A 14,949-nucleotide genomic window follows, 5' to 3' on the forward strand; every position below is an offset into this window, starting at 1 on the left:
CATCGCGATTGAGAAATACAGATTCCATGCCGAATTTTCTCCAAACAATTAACGTGGATAATGTACCTCATGAATCATCGTCAAGGAGTCCACAAGCTTGTGTCCGATGCAACATCCCCAGTTTACTTAACCCCGGCACCCTTACATTAATCATGTGACAGAAATTGCATCGCGATTGAGAAAGGCAGGTTTCATGCCGAATTTTCACCAAGCAACCAGTGTGGATGATGTCACCGCATGGAACTTCGTCTGGAAGTCCACAAGCTTTTGTCCGTTGCAGTACTCCCCGTTTACCTCATTCCCAGCACCCTTGCATTGGTGATGTGACACAGAAATTGCATCGCGATTGAGAAATACAGGTTTCATGCCGAATTTTCTCCAAGCAAGTAACGTGGCTTATGTCACCGCGTGGAACTTCGTCTGGGAGTCCACAAGCTTGTGTCCGATGCACCACTCCCTGTTTACCTAAACCCCAGCATCCTTACATTGATGATGAGACACAGAAAGTCCATCGCAATTGAGAAATACAGGTTCCATGCCAAATTTTCTCCAAGCAACAAACGTGTCTACTGTCAACGCATAGAACTTCGTCTGGGAGTCCATAAGATTGTGTCCGATCCACCCCTCCCCGTATACCTAAACCCCACTAACCTTACATTGATGGTGCGACACAGAAATTGCATCGCGATTGAGAAATACAGGTTTCATTACGAATTATCTCCAGGCAACTAACGTGGCTCATGTCACCGCATGGAACATCGTCTGGGAGTCCACAGGCTTTTGTCCGATGCACCCCTCCACGTTCACCTAAACCCCAGCACCCTTAAATTGACGGTGCGACACAGAAATTGCATCGCGATTGAGAAATACAGGTTCCACACCGAATTTTCTCCAAACAACTAAAGTGGCTCATGTACCTCATGAAACTTCGTCTGTGAGTCCACAAGCTTGTGTCCGATGCACCGCTCGCCGTTTGCATAAATCCCAGCACCCTTACATTGATGGTGCAACACAGAAATTGCATCGCGATTGGGAAATACAGGTTTCAGGCCGAATTTTCTCCTAGCAACTACCGTGGCTACTGTCACCGCATGGAACTTCGTCCTGGAGTTCAGAAGCTTGTGTCCGATGCACCACTCCCCGTTCACCTGAACCCCAGCACCCGTACACTGATGGTGCGACTCAGAAATTGCATCGCCATTGAGATATACTGGTTTCATGCCAAGTTTCCTCCAAGGAAATAACGTGGCTACTGCCACCGCATGGAACTTCGTCTGGAAGTCCACAAGCCTTTGTCCGATGCATCACTCCCCCTTTACCTAAACCCCAGCACCCTTACATTGATGGTGCGACACAGAAATTTCATCGCGATTGAGAAATACAGGTTTCATGACGAATTTTTTCCTAGCAACTAATATGGCTACTGTCACTGAATGAAACTTCGTCTAAGATTCCACAAGCTTGTGTCCGATTCAACATCCCCAGTATACTTAACCCCTGCACCCTTAATTTAATCATGTGACAGAAAATGCATCGCGATTGAGAAATGCAGGTTTCATGCCGAATTTTCACCAAGCAACCAATGTGGATGATGTCACCGCATGGAACTTCGTCTGGAAGTCCACACGCTTTTGTCCGTTGCAGTACTCTCCGTTTACCTCATTCCCAGCACCCTTGCATTGATGATGTGACACAGAAATTGCATCGCGATTGAGAAATACAGGTTTCATGCCGAATTTTCTCCAAGCATGTAACGTGGCTGATGTCACCCCGTGGAACTTCGTCTGGGAGTCCACAAGCTTGTGTCCGATGCACAACTCCCTGTTTACCTAAACCCCAGCATCCTTACATTGATGATGAGACACAGAAAATCCATCGCAATTGAGAAATACAGGTTTCATGCCGAATTTTCTCCAAGCAACAAACGTGGCTACTGTCAACGCATAGAACTTCGTCTGGGAGTCCACAAGCTTGTGTCTGATGCACCACCCCACATTTACCTAAACGCAGCACCCTTACATTGACAGTGCGACACAGAAATTGCATCGCGATTGAGAAATACAGGTTTCATGCCGAATTATCTGCAGGCAACTAACGTGGCTCATGTCACCGCATGGAACTTCGTCTGGGAGTCCACAGGCTTTCGTCCGATGCACCACTCCAAGTTTACCTAAACCCGAGCACCCTTACATTGATGGTGCGACACAGAAATTGCATCGTGATTGAGAAATACAGATTCCATGCCGAATTTTCTCCAAACAACTAACCTGGATCATGTACCTCATGAATCTTCGTCAAGGAGTCCACAAGCTTGTGTCCAATGCAACATCCCCAGTTTACTTAACCCCGGCACCCTTACATCAATCATGTGACACAGAAATTGCATCGCGGTTGAGAAATACAGGTTTCATGCCGAATTTTCTCCAAGCAAGTAACGTGGCTTATGTCACCGCGTGGAACTTCGTCTGGGAGTCCACAAGCTTGTGTCCGATGCACCACTCCCTTTTTACCTAAACCCGAGCATCCTTACATTGATGATGAGACACAGAAAGTCCATCGCAATTGAGAAATACAGATTCCATGCCAAATTTTCTCCAAGCAACAAACGTGGCTACTGTCAACGCATAGAACTTCGTCTGGGAGTCCACAAGCTTGTGTCCGATCCACCCCTCCCCGTATACCTAAACCCCAGCAATCTTACATTGATGGTGAGACAGAAATTGCATCGCGATTGAGAAATACAGGTTTCATTACGAATTATCTCCAGGCAACTAACGTGGCTCATGTCACCGCATGGAACATCGTCTGGGAGTCCACAGGCTTTTGTCCGATGCACCCCTCCACGTTCACCTAAACCCCAGCAACCTTAAATTGACGGCGCGACACATAAATTGCATCGCGATTGAGAAATACGGGTTTCATGCCTAATTTTCTCCAAGCAACTAACGTGGCTCATGTCACCGCATGAAACTTCGTCTGGGAGTCCACAATATTGTGTCCGATGCACCTTTTCGAGTTTACCTAAGCCCGAGCACCCTTACATTGATGGTGCAACACAGCAATTGCATCGCGATTGAGAAATACAGGTACCATGCCGAATTTTCTCCAAACAACTAACGTGGCTCATGTACCTCATGAAACTTTGTTTGGGAGTCCACAAGCCTTTGTCCGATGCATCACTCCCCCTTTACCTAAACCCCAGCACCCTTACATTGATGGTGCAACACAGAAATTGCATCGCGATTGGGAAATACAGGTTTCAGGCCGAATTTTCTCCAAGCAACTAACGTGGCTACTGTCACCTCATGAAACTTCGTCTGGGAGTCCACAAGGTTGTGTCCCATGCACCACTCCCCAATTACCTAAACCCCAGCACCTTTACATTGATGGGGCGACACAGAAATTGCATCGCAATAGAGTAATACAGGTTTCATGCCGAATTTTCACCAAGCAACCAATGTGGATGATATCACCGCACGGAACTTCGTCTGGAAGTCCACAAGCTTGTGACCAATGTAATACTCCCCGTTTACCGAAACCCCAGCACCCTTACATTGACGGTGCGCCACAGAAATTGCATCTCGATTGAGAAATAAAGGTTTCATGCCAAATTTTCTCGAAGCAACTAACATTGCTACTGACATCGCACGGAACTTCGTCCGGGAGTCCACAAGCTTGTGTCCGATGCACCACTCCCAGTTTACCTAAACCATAGCATCCTTACATTATTGATGCGACACAGAAATTACCTCGCGGTTGAGAAATACAGGTTTCATGACGAATTTTCTCCACGCAACTAACGTGGCTCATGTCACCGCATGCAACTTCGTCTGGGAGTCCACAAGGTTGTGCCCCTTCAACCACTCCACAATTACCTAAACCCCAGCACCCTTACATTGATGGGGCGACACAGAAATTGCATCCCAATAGAGTAATACAGGTTTCATGCCGAATTTTCTCCAAGCAACTAACGTGGATCACGTCACCACATGGAACTTCGTCTGGGAGTCCACAAGCTTGTGTCCGATGCAGCACTCTTCGTTTACTTAAATCCCACCACCCTTATATTGATGGTACGACACAGAAATTGAAACGCAATTGAGAAATACAGATTTTATGATGAATTTTCTCCAAGCAACTACCGTGGCTACTGTCACCACATGGAACATCGTCTGGTAGTCCAAAAGCTTGTGTCCAATGCATCACTCCCTGTTTACCTAAGCCGCAGCACCCGTATTTTGATGGTGCGATACAGAAATTGCATCGTGATTGAGAAAAAAAGGTTTCATGATGAATTTTCTCCAAGCAACTAACAAGGCACATGTCACCGCATGAAACTTCGTCTGGGAGTCCACGAGCTTGTGTCCGATGCACCACTCTCCGTTTACCTATACCCCAGCACCCTTACATTGATGGTACGATACAGAAATTGCATCGAAATTGAGAAACACATTTTTCATGCCGAATTTTCTCTAAGCAACTAACGTGGCTACTGTCACCACGTGGAACTTCGTCTGGGAGTACACAAGCTTGTGTCCAATGCACCACCCCCCGTTTACCTAAACCCCAGCATCCTTACATTGATGGTGCGACACAGAAATTGCATCGCCATTGGAAAATACAGGTTTCATGCCGAATTTTCTCTAAGCAACTAACGTGGCTACTGTCACCGCATGGAACTTCGTCTGGGAGTTCACAAGGTTGTGTCCCACGCACCACTCCACGTTTACCTAAACCCCAGCACCCTTACATTGATGGAGTGACACAGATATTGCATCGCGATTGAGAAATACAGGTTACATGCCGAATTTTCTCCAAGCAACTAACGTGGCTCTTGTCACCACCTGTAACCTAGCTGGGAGTCCACAAAATTGTGTCCGATGCACCACTCCCCGTTTACCTCAACCACAGCACCTTACATTGATGGTGCGATACAGAAATTGCATAGCGATTGAGAAATACAGGTTTCATGCCGAATTTTCTCCAAGCAACTAACGTGGCTACTGTCAACTCATGAACTTCGTCTGGGTGTCCACAAGGTTGTGTCCGATGCATCACTCCCTGTTCACCTAAACCCCAGCACATTTACATTATTGGTGCAACACAGAAATTGCATCGCGATTGAGGAACACAGGTTTCATGCCGAATTTTCTTCAAGCAACTAACGTGGCTACTGTCAACTCATGGAACTTCGTCTGAGAGTCCACAAGATGTGTCCGATGAACCACTCCCCATTTAACTAAACCCCAGCACCCTTACATTGTTGGTGCTACACAAAAATTGCAACGCGATCGAGAAATACAGGTTTAATGCCGAATTTTTTCCAAGCAACTAACGTGGCTACTGTCACCTAATTGAACTTCGTCTGGGATTCCACAAGGTTGTCTCCGATTCACAATTCCCTGTTTCCCTTAAGCCCAGCACCCTCACATTGATGGTGCGAAACAGAAATTGCATTGCGATTGAGAAATACAGATTTCACGCCGGAGTCTCTCCAAGCAACTAACGTGGCTCATGTCACCGCATGGAACTTCGTCTGGGAGTCCACAAGCTGTGTCCGAGGCACCACTTTTAGTCATCCTAAACCCAGCACCCCTACATTGATGGTGCGACACAGAAATTGCATCGAAATTGAGAAATACTGGTTTCATGCCTAATTTTCTACAAGCAACTAAAGTGGCTGCTGTCACCGCATGGAAATTCGTCTGGGAGTCCACAAGCTTGTGACCGATGCACCACTCCCCGTTTACCTAAACCCCAGCACCCTTACATTTATGGTGCGGCACAGAAATTGCATCGCGAGTGTGAAATACAGGTTTCATGCCGAATTTTCTTTAAGCAACTGACGTGGATCATGTCACCGCATCGAACTTTGTCTGGGAGTCCACAAGCTTGTGTCTAATGCATCATTCCCCGTATACCTAACCCCAGCACCTTTACATGAATTATGTGACACAGAAACTGCATCACAATTGAGAAATACAGGTTGCACGCGTAATTTTCTGCAAGCAATTAACGTGGATCATGTCAGCGCACGGATCGTCGTCTGGGAGTCTATCAGCTTTTGTCCGATGCACAATCCCCTGTTTCAGTATACCCCAGCACCCTTAAAATTAAGAAGCGACATAGAAATTGCATCGCGATTGAGAAATACAGGTTTCATGCCGAATTTTCTCCAAGCATCAAACGTGGATCACGTCACCGCATGGAACGTCGTCTGGGAGTCCACAAGCTATTGTCCGATGCACAACCCCCTGTTTCCCTAAACTCCAGCACCCTTACATTGATGATGTGACACAGAAATTGCATCGCTATTGAGAAATACAGGTTTCATGCCGAATTTTCTCCATGCAACTAACGTGGCTAATGTCACCACACGGAACTTCGTCAGGGAGTCCACAAGGTTGTGTCCGATGCATCACTCCCCGTTTACCTAAAAACCAGTACCCTTACACTGATGGTGCAACACAGAAATTGCATCGCTATTGAGAAATACAGGTTTAATGCCGAATTTTCACCAAGCAACGAACGTGGCTACTCTCAACTCATGGAACTTCGTCTGGGAGTCCACAAGCTTGCGTCCGATGAACCACTCCCCATTTACATAACCTCAGCACCCTTACATGTTTGTGTGACACAGAAATTGCATCGCCATTGAGAAATACAGGTTTCATGCCGAATTTTCTCCAAGCATCAAACGTGGCTCATGTCACCGCATCGAACTTCGTCTGGGAGTCCACAAGCTTGTGTCCAATGCACCACTTCCCGTTTACCTAAACCCCAGCACCCTTACATTGATGTTACGACACAGAATTTGCATCACAATTGAGAAATACAGGTTTCATGCCGAATTTGTTCCAAGCAACTAACGTGGCTACGGTCACAGCATGGAACTTCGCTGGGTGCACACAAGCTTGTGTCCGATGCACCACTGCCCGTTTACCTATGCCCCAACACCCTTACACTATCGTGTGACACAGAAATTGCATCGCGTTTGAGAAATACAGGTTTCATGCCGAATTTTCTCCAAACAACCTACGTGGCACATGTGTCTACATGAAACTTCGTCAGGGACTCCACATCCTTGTGTCCGATGGACCACTCGTCGTTTGCCTTAACCCAGCACCGTTACATTGATGGTACAACACAGAAATTGCATCGCCCTTGAGAAATACAGGTTTCAGGTCGAATTTTCTCCTAGAAACTAAAGTGGCTCGTGTCACAGCATGGAACTTCGTCAGGGAGTCCACAAGGTTGTGTCCGATGCACCACTCCCCGTTTATCTAAGCCCAGCTGCCTTGCATTGATGGTGCGACACAAAAATTTCATCGTGATTGAGAAATACAGGTTTCATGCCAACTTTTCTCCAAGCAAATAACGTGGCTCATTTCACCTAATCGATCTTCGTCTGGGAGCCTACAAGGTTGTGTCCAATGCACCACTCCCCGTTTACCTAAACCCCAGAACCCTTACATTATGGTGCGAAATAGAAATTGCTGCGCGACTGAGAAATAAGGTTTCATACAGAATTCCCCCCCCCCCCCCCCCCCCCATGAACCATGGACCTTGCCGTTGGTGGGGAGTCTTGCGTGCCTCAGCGATACAGATGACCGTACCGTAGGTGCAACCACAACGGAGGGGTATCTGTTGAGAGGCCAGACAAACGTATGGTTCCTGAAGAGGGGAAGCAGCCTTTTCAGTAGTTGCAGGGCAACAGTCTGGATGATTGACTGATCTGACCTTGCAACATTAACCAAAACGGCCTTGCTGTGCTGGTACTGCGAACGGCTGAAAGCAAGGGGAAACTACAGCCGTAATTTTTCCCGAGGACATGCAGCTTTACTGTATGATTAAATGATGGCGGCGTCCTCTTGGGTAAAATATTCCGAAGGTAAAATAGTCCCCCATTCGGACCTCCGGGCGGGGACTACTCAAGAGGATGTCGTTATCAGAAGAAAGAAAACTGGCGTTCTACGGATCGGAGTGTGGAATGTCAGATCCCTTAATCGGGCAGGTAGGTTAGAAAATTTAAAAAGGGAAATGGATAGGTTAAAGTTAGATATAGTGGGAATTAGTGAAGTTCGGTGGCAGGAGGAACAAGACTTCTGGTCAGGTGACTACAGGGTTATAAACACAAAATCAAATAGGGGTAATGCAGGAGTAGGTTTAATAATGAATAGGAAATTAGGAATGCGGGTAAGCTACTACAAACAGCATAGTGAACGCATTATTGTGGCCAAGATAGATACGAAGCTCACACCTACTACAATAGTACAAGTTTATATGCCAACTAGCTCTGCAGATGACGAAGAAATTGAAGAAATGTACGATGAAATAAAAGAAATTATTCAGATAGTGAAGGGAGACGAAAATTTAATGGTAATGGGTGACTGGAATTCGAGCGTAGGAAAAGGGAGAGAAGGAAACATAGTAGGTGAATATGGATTGGGGCTAAGAAATGAAAGAGGAGGCCGTCTGGTAGAATTTTGTACAGAGCACAACTTAATCATAGCTAACACTTGGTTTAAGAATCATGAAAGAAGGTTGTATACATGGAAGAACCCTGGAGATACTAAAAGGTATCAGATAGATTATATAATGGTAAGACAGAGATTTAGGAACCAGGTTTTAAGTTGTAAGACATTTCCAGGGGCAGATGTGGACTCTGACCACAATCTATTGGTTATGAACTGTAGATTAAAACTGAAGAAACTGCAAAAATGTGGGAAATTGAGGAGATTTGACCTGGATAAACTGAAAGAACCAGAGGTTGTACAGAGTTTCAGGGAGAGCATAAGGGAACAATTGGCAGGAATAGGGGAAAGAAATACAGTAGAAGAAGAACTGGTAGCTCTGAGGGATGAAGTAGTGAAGACAGCAGTGGATAAAGTAGGTAAAAAGACGAGGGCTGCTAGAAATTCTTGGGTAACAGAAGAAATATTGAAATTAATTGATGAAAGGAGAAAATATAAAAATGCAGTAAATGAAGCAGGCAAAAAGGAATACAAACGTCTCAAAAATGAGATCGACAGAAAGTGCAAAATGACTAAACAGGGATGGCTAGAAGACAAATGTAAGGATGTAGAAGCTTATCTCACTAGGGGTAAGATAGATACTGCCTACAGGAAAATTAAAGAGACCTTTGGAGAGAAGAGAACCACGTGTATGAATATCAAGAGCTCAGATGGCAACCCAGTTCTAAGCAAAGAAGGGAAGGCAGAAAGGTGGAAGGAGTATATAGAAGGTTTATACAAGGGCGATGTACTTGAGGACAATATTATGGAAATGGAAGAGGATGTAGATGAAGACGAAATGGAAGATACGATACTGCATGAAGAGTTTGACAGAGCATTGAAAGACCTAAGTCGAAACAAGGCCCCCGGAGTAGACAACATTCCATTAGAACTACTGACAGCCTTGGGAGAGCCAGTCATGACAAAACTCTACCAGATGGTGAGCAAGATGTATGAGACAGGCGAAATACCCTCAGACTTCAAGAAGAATATTATAATTCCAATCCCAAAGAAAGCAGGTGCTGACAGATGTGAAAATTACCGAACTATCAGTTTAATAAGTCACAGCTGCAAAATACTAACGCGAATTCTTTACAGAAGAATGGAAAAACTGGTAGATGCGGACCTCGGTGACGATCAGTTTGGATTCCGTCGAAATGTTGGAACACGTGAGGCAATACTGACCTTACGACTTATCTTAGAAGAAAGATTAAGAAAAGGCAAACCGACGTTTCTAGCATTTGTAGACTTAGAGAAAGCTTTTGACAATGCTGACTGGAGTACTCTTTTTCAAATTCTAAAGGTGGCAGGGGTAAAATACAGGGAGCGAAAAGCTATTTACAATTTGTATAGAAACCAGATGGCAGTCATAAGAGTCGAGGGGCATGAAAGGGAAGCAGTGGTTGGGAAAGGAGTGAGACAGGGTTGTAGCCTCTCCTTGATGTTATTCAATTTGTATATTGAGCAAGCAGTAAAGGAAACAAAAGAAAAATTTGGAGTAGGTATTAAAATTCATGGAGACGAAGTAAAAACTTTGAGGTTCGCCGAGACATTGTAATTCTGTCAGAGACGGCAAAGGACTTGGAAGGGCAGTTGAACGGAATGGACAGTGTCTTGAAAGGAGGATATAAGATGAACATCAACAAAAGCAAAACGAGGATAATGGAATGTAGTCAAATTAAATCGGGTGATGCTGAGGGAATTATATTAGGAAATGAGACACTTAAAGCAGTAAAGGAGTTTTGCTATTTGGGGAGCAAAATAACTGATGATGGTCGAAGTAGAGAGGATATAAAATGTAGACTGGCAATGGCAAGGAAAGCGTTTCTGAAGAAGAGAAATTTGTTAACATCTAATATAGATTTATGTATCAGGAAGTCGTTTCTGAAAGTATTTGTTTGGAGTGTAGCCATGTATGGAAGTGAAACATGGACGATAACTAGTTTGGACAAGAAGAGAATAGAAGCTTTCGAAATGTGGTGTTCCAGAAGAATGCTGAAGATTAGATGGATAGATCACATAACTAATGAGGAGGTATTGAATAGGATTGAGGAAAAGAGAAGTTTGTGGCACAACTTGACTAGAAGAAGGGATCGGTTGGTAGGACATGTTTTGAGGCATCAAGGGATCACAAATTTAGTACTGGAGGGCAGCGTGGAGGGTAAAAATCATAGAGGGTGACCTGTAGATGAATACACTAAGCAGATTCAGAATGATGTAGGTTGCAGTAGGTACTGGGAGATGAAGCAGCTTGCACAGGATAGAGTAGCATAGAGAGCTGCATCAAACCAGTCTCAGGACTGAAGACAACAACAACAACCGAATTTTCTCAAAGCAACTTACGTGGCTACTGTCACCGCATGGAACATCGTCTGGGAGTCCACAATCTTGTGTCGGATGCATCTCTCCCCGTTTACCTAAACCCTAGCACATGTTCGTTAATGGTGGGATACAGATATTGCATCATAATTGAGAAATACAGGTTTCATGCCGAATTTTCATCAAGTAACTAACGTTGATTATGTAGCCGTATGGAACGTGCTCTGGGAGTCGACAAGCTTTTGTCCAATGCACAACTCCCTGATACCCTAAACCCCAGCACCCTAACATTGATGGTGCGAAACAGAAAGTGCATTGCGATTGAGAAATACTGGTTTCATGCCGAATTTGTTCCTAGCAACTAACGTGGCTACTGTCAACTCATCGAACTTCGTCTGGGAGTTTAGAGGCTTGTGTCCGATGAACCGCTCCCAATTTACCTAAACCTCAGCACCCTTGCATTGATGGTGCGACACAGAAATTGCATCGCTATTGAGAAATACAGGTTTCATATCAAATTTTATCCAAGCAACTAACGTGGCTCATTTCATGTAATCGAACTTCGTCTGTGAGTCCACAATCTTGTGTCCAATGCACCAATCCCCGTTTACGTAAACCCCAGATTCCTTACATTATGGTGCGAAACAGAAATTGCTGCGCGATTGAGAAATAAGGTTTCATGAATAATTTTCTCAAAGCAACTAACGTGGCTACTGTCACCGCATGGAACATAGTCTGGGAGACCACAAGCTTGTATCCGATGCACCGCTCCTCGTTTACCTAAACCCCAGCACCCTTACATTCATGGTGCGACACAGAAATTGCATTGCGATTGAGAAATACAGGTTTCATGCCGAATTTTCTCCAAGCAACTAACGTTACAACAGTCACCATCAGCACTTTCCTCCATGAGAGTAATTCTCAAACAGTCTACGCTTTGATCGTTCCCTGGAAGACCAGTAGTAGTTTCCGTTGCACATCTCATGGCATTCTGTAATCTGTGGACTATCAGAGTGTTGATGAAACACAGAAAATGCATCGGGATTCAATACAACAGTCACCATGCGCACTTTCCTCCATGGGAGTAATGTCTCAAAGAGTTTACACTTTGATCGTTCCCTGCAAGACGAGTAGTAGTTTCGGATGCAAGACAGATTACAGATTACAGAATGCCTCCAGATGTGCATCGGAAACTACTACTGGTCTTCCAGGCAACGATCAAAGCGTAGATTGTTTGAGACATTACTCCCGTGGAGGAACGTGCGCATGGTGACTGTTGTATTCAATCCCGATGCAATTTCTGTGTTTCATCAACACTCTGATAGTCCACAGTTTACAGAATGCATCCAGATGTGCATCGGAAACTACTACTGGTCTACTACTGGTCTTCTCAAAGCAACTAACGTGGCTACTGTCACCGCTTGGAACATAGTCTGGGAGACCACAAGCTTGTATCCGATGCACCGCTCCTCGTTTACCTAAACCCCAGCACCCTTACATTCATGGTGCGACACAGAAATTGCATTGCGATTGAGAAATACAGGTTTCATGCCGAATTTTCTCCAAGCAACTAACGTGGCTACTGTCACCGTATCGAACATCGTCTGGGAGTCCAAGGCTTGTGTTTGTTGCACCACTCCCCGTTTACTTAAACCCCAGCACTCTTACATTGATGGTGCGCCACAGAACTTGCATCACGATTGAGAAATACAGGTTTCATGATGTATTTTCTCCAAGCAACTATCGTGGCTACTCTCAACTCATGGAACTTGGTCTTGGAGTCCACAAGGTTGTGTCCGCTGCATCACTCCCCGTTTACCTAAACCCCAGCACCTTTACATTATTGGTGCGACCCAGAAACTGCATTGCAATAGAGTGATACAGGTTTCATGCCGAATTTTCTCCAGGCATCTAACGTGACTCGTGTCACCACATGAAACTCCGTCTGGGAGTCCATAAGCTTGTGTCCGAAGCTCCACTTTTCGTCATCCTAAACCCAGAACCCTTACATTGATGGTGCGGCACAAAAATTGCATTGCGATTGAGAAATACAGGTTTCATGCCGAATTTTCTCCAAGCAACTGACGTGGCTACTGTCACCGCATCGAACATCGTCTGGGAGTCCACAAGTTTGTGTTTGTTGCACCACTCCCCGTTTACTTAAACCCCAGCACTCTTACATTGATGGTGCGACACAAAACTTGCTTCACGATTGAGAAATATAGGTTTCCGGACGAATTTTCTGCTAGCAACTAACGTGGTTCGTGTCTCCGCATGAAACTTCGTCTACGAGTCCACAAGCTTTTGTGCGATGCACCACTCCCTGTTTCCCTAAACCTCAGCACCCTTACATTTATGGTGTGACACAGAAATTGCATCGCGATTGAGAAATGCATGTTCCATGACGAATTTTCTCCAAACAACTAACGAGGCTCATGTCACCGCATTGAACTTCGTCAGGGAGTACACAAGATTGTGTCCGATGCACCATTCCCGGTTTACGTAACCCCAGCACCCTTACATTAATGATGTGGCACAGATATTGCATCGCGATTGAGAAATACAGGTTTCATGCCGAATTTTCTCCAAGCAACTAACGTGGTTACTGTCAACTCATGGAACTTCGTCTGGGAGTCCAGAGGCTTGTGTCCGATGAACCACTCCCAATTTACCTAATCCCCAGCACCCTTCCACTGATGGTGCGCCACAGAAATTGCATCGCTATTGTGAAATACAGGTTGCATATCAAATTTTATCCAAGCAACTAACGTGGCTCATTTCACCTAATCGAACTTCGTCCGGGAGTCCACAAGCTTGTGTCGAATGCACCACTCCACGTTTACCTAAACCCCAGATTCCTTAGATTATGGTGGGGAACAGAAATTGCTGCACGATTGAGAAATAAGGTTTCATGAAGAATTTTCTCAAAGCAACTAAAGTGGCTACTGTCACCGCATGGAACACCGTCTAGGAGTACACAAGCTGGTGTCCGATGCACCGTTCCCCGTTTACCTAAACCCCAGCACCCTTACATTAATGATGTGACACAGATATTGCATCGCGATTGAGAAATACAGGTTTCATGCAGAATTTTCTCCAAGCAACCAACGTGGCTACTGTCACCGCATCGTACATCGTCTGGGAGTCCACAAGCTTGTGTCCAATGCACCACTCCACGTTTACCTTAACCCCAGATTCCTTACATTATGGTGGGAAACAGAAATTGCTGCGCGATTGAGAAATAAGGTTTTATGAAGAATTTTCTCAAAGCAACTATCGTGGCTACTGTCACCGCATGGAACATCGTCTAGGAGTACACAAGCTGGTGTCCGATGCCCCATTCCCGGTTTACGTAAACCCAGCACCCTTACATTAATGATGTGACACAGATATTGCATCGCGAATGAGAAATACAGGTTTCATGCCGAATTTTCTCCAAGCAACTAATGTGGCTACTGTCACCGCATCGAACATAGTCTTGGAGTCCACAAGCTTGTGTTTGTTGCACCACTCCCCGTTTACTTAAACCCCAGCACTCTTACATTTATGGTGCGACACAGAACTTGCATCACGATTGAGAGATACAGGATTCATGCCGAATTTTCTCCAAACAACTAACGAGGCTCATGTCACCGCATTGAACTTCGTCAGGGAGTACACAAGATTGTGTCCGATGCACCATTCCCGGTTTACGTAAACCCAGCACCCTTACATTAATGATGTGAAACAGATATTGCATCGCGATTGACAAATACAGGTTTCATGCCGAATTTTCTCCAAGCAATTAACGTGGCACATGTCACCACATGGAACTTCGTCTGGGAGTCTACAAGCTTGTGTCCGATGCATCACTCCCCGTTTACATAAATCCCAGAACCTGTATGTTGATGGTGCGATACAGAAATGGCATCGTGATTGAGAAATACAGGTTTGATGCCGAATATTCACCAAGTGACTAACGTGGATAATGTAACCGTATGGAACGTCGTCTGGGAGTCCACAAGCTTTTGTCCGATGCACAACTCCCTGTTTCCCTAAACCCCAGCACCCTTACATTGATGGTGTCACAAAGAAATTGCATCGCGATTGAGAAATACAGGTTCCATTCAGAATTTTC

This window comes from Schistocerca gregaria, unplaced genomic scaffold, assembly GCF_023897955.1.
Source record: "Schistocerca gregaria isolate iqSchGreg1 unplaced genomic scaffold, iqSchGreg1.2 ptg000255l, whole genome shotgun sequence".
NCBI classification, from domain to species: Eukaryota; Metazoa; Arthropoda; class Insecta; order Orthoptera; family Acrididae; genus Schistocerca; species Schistocerca gregaria.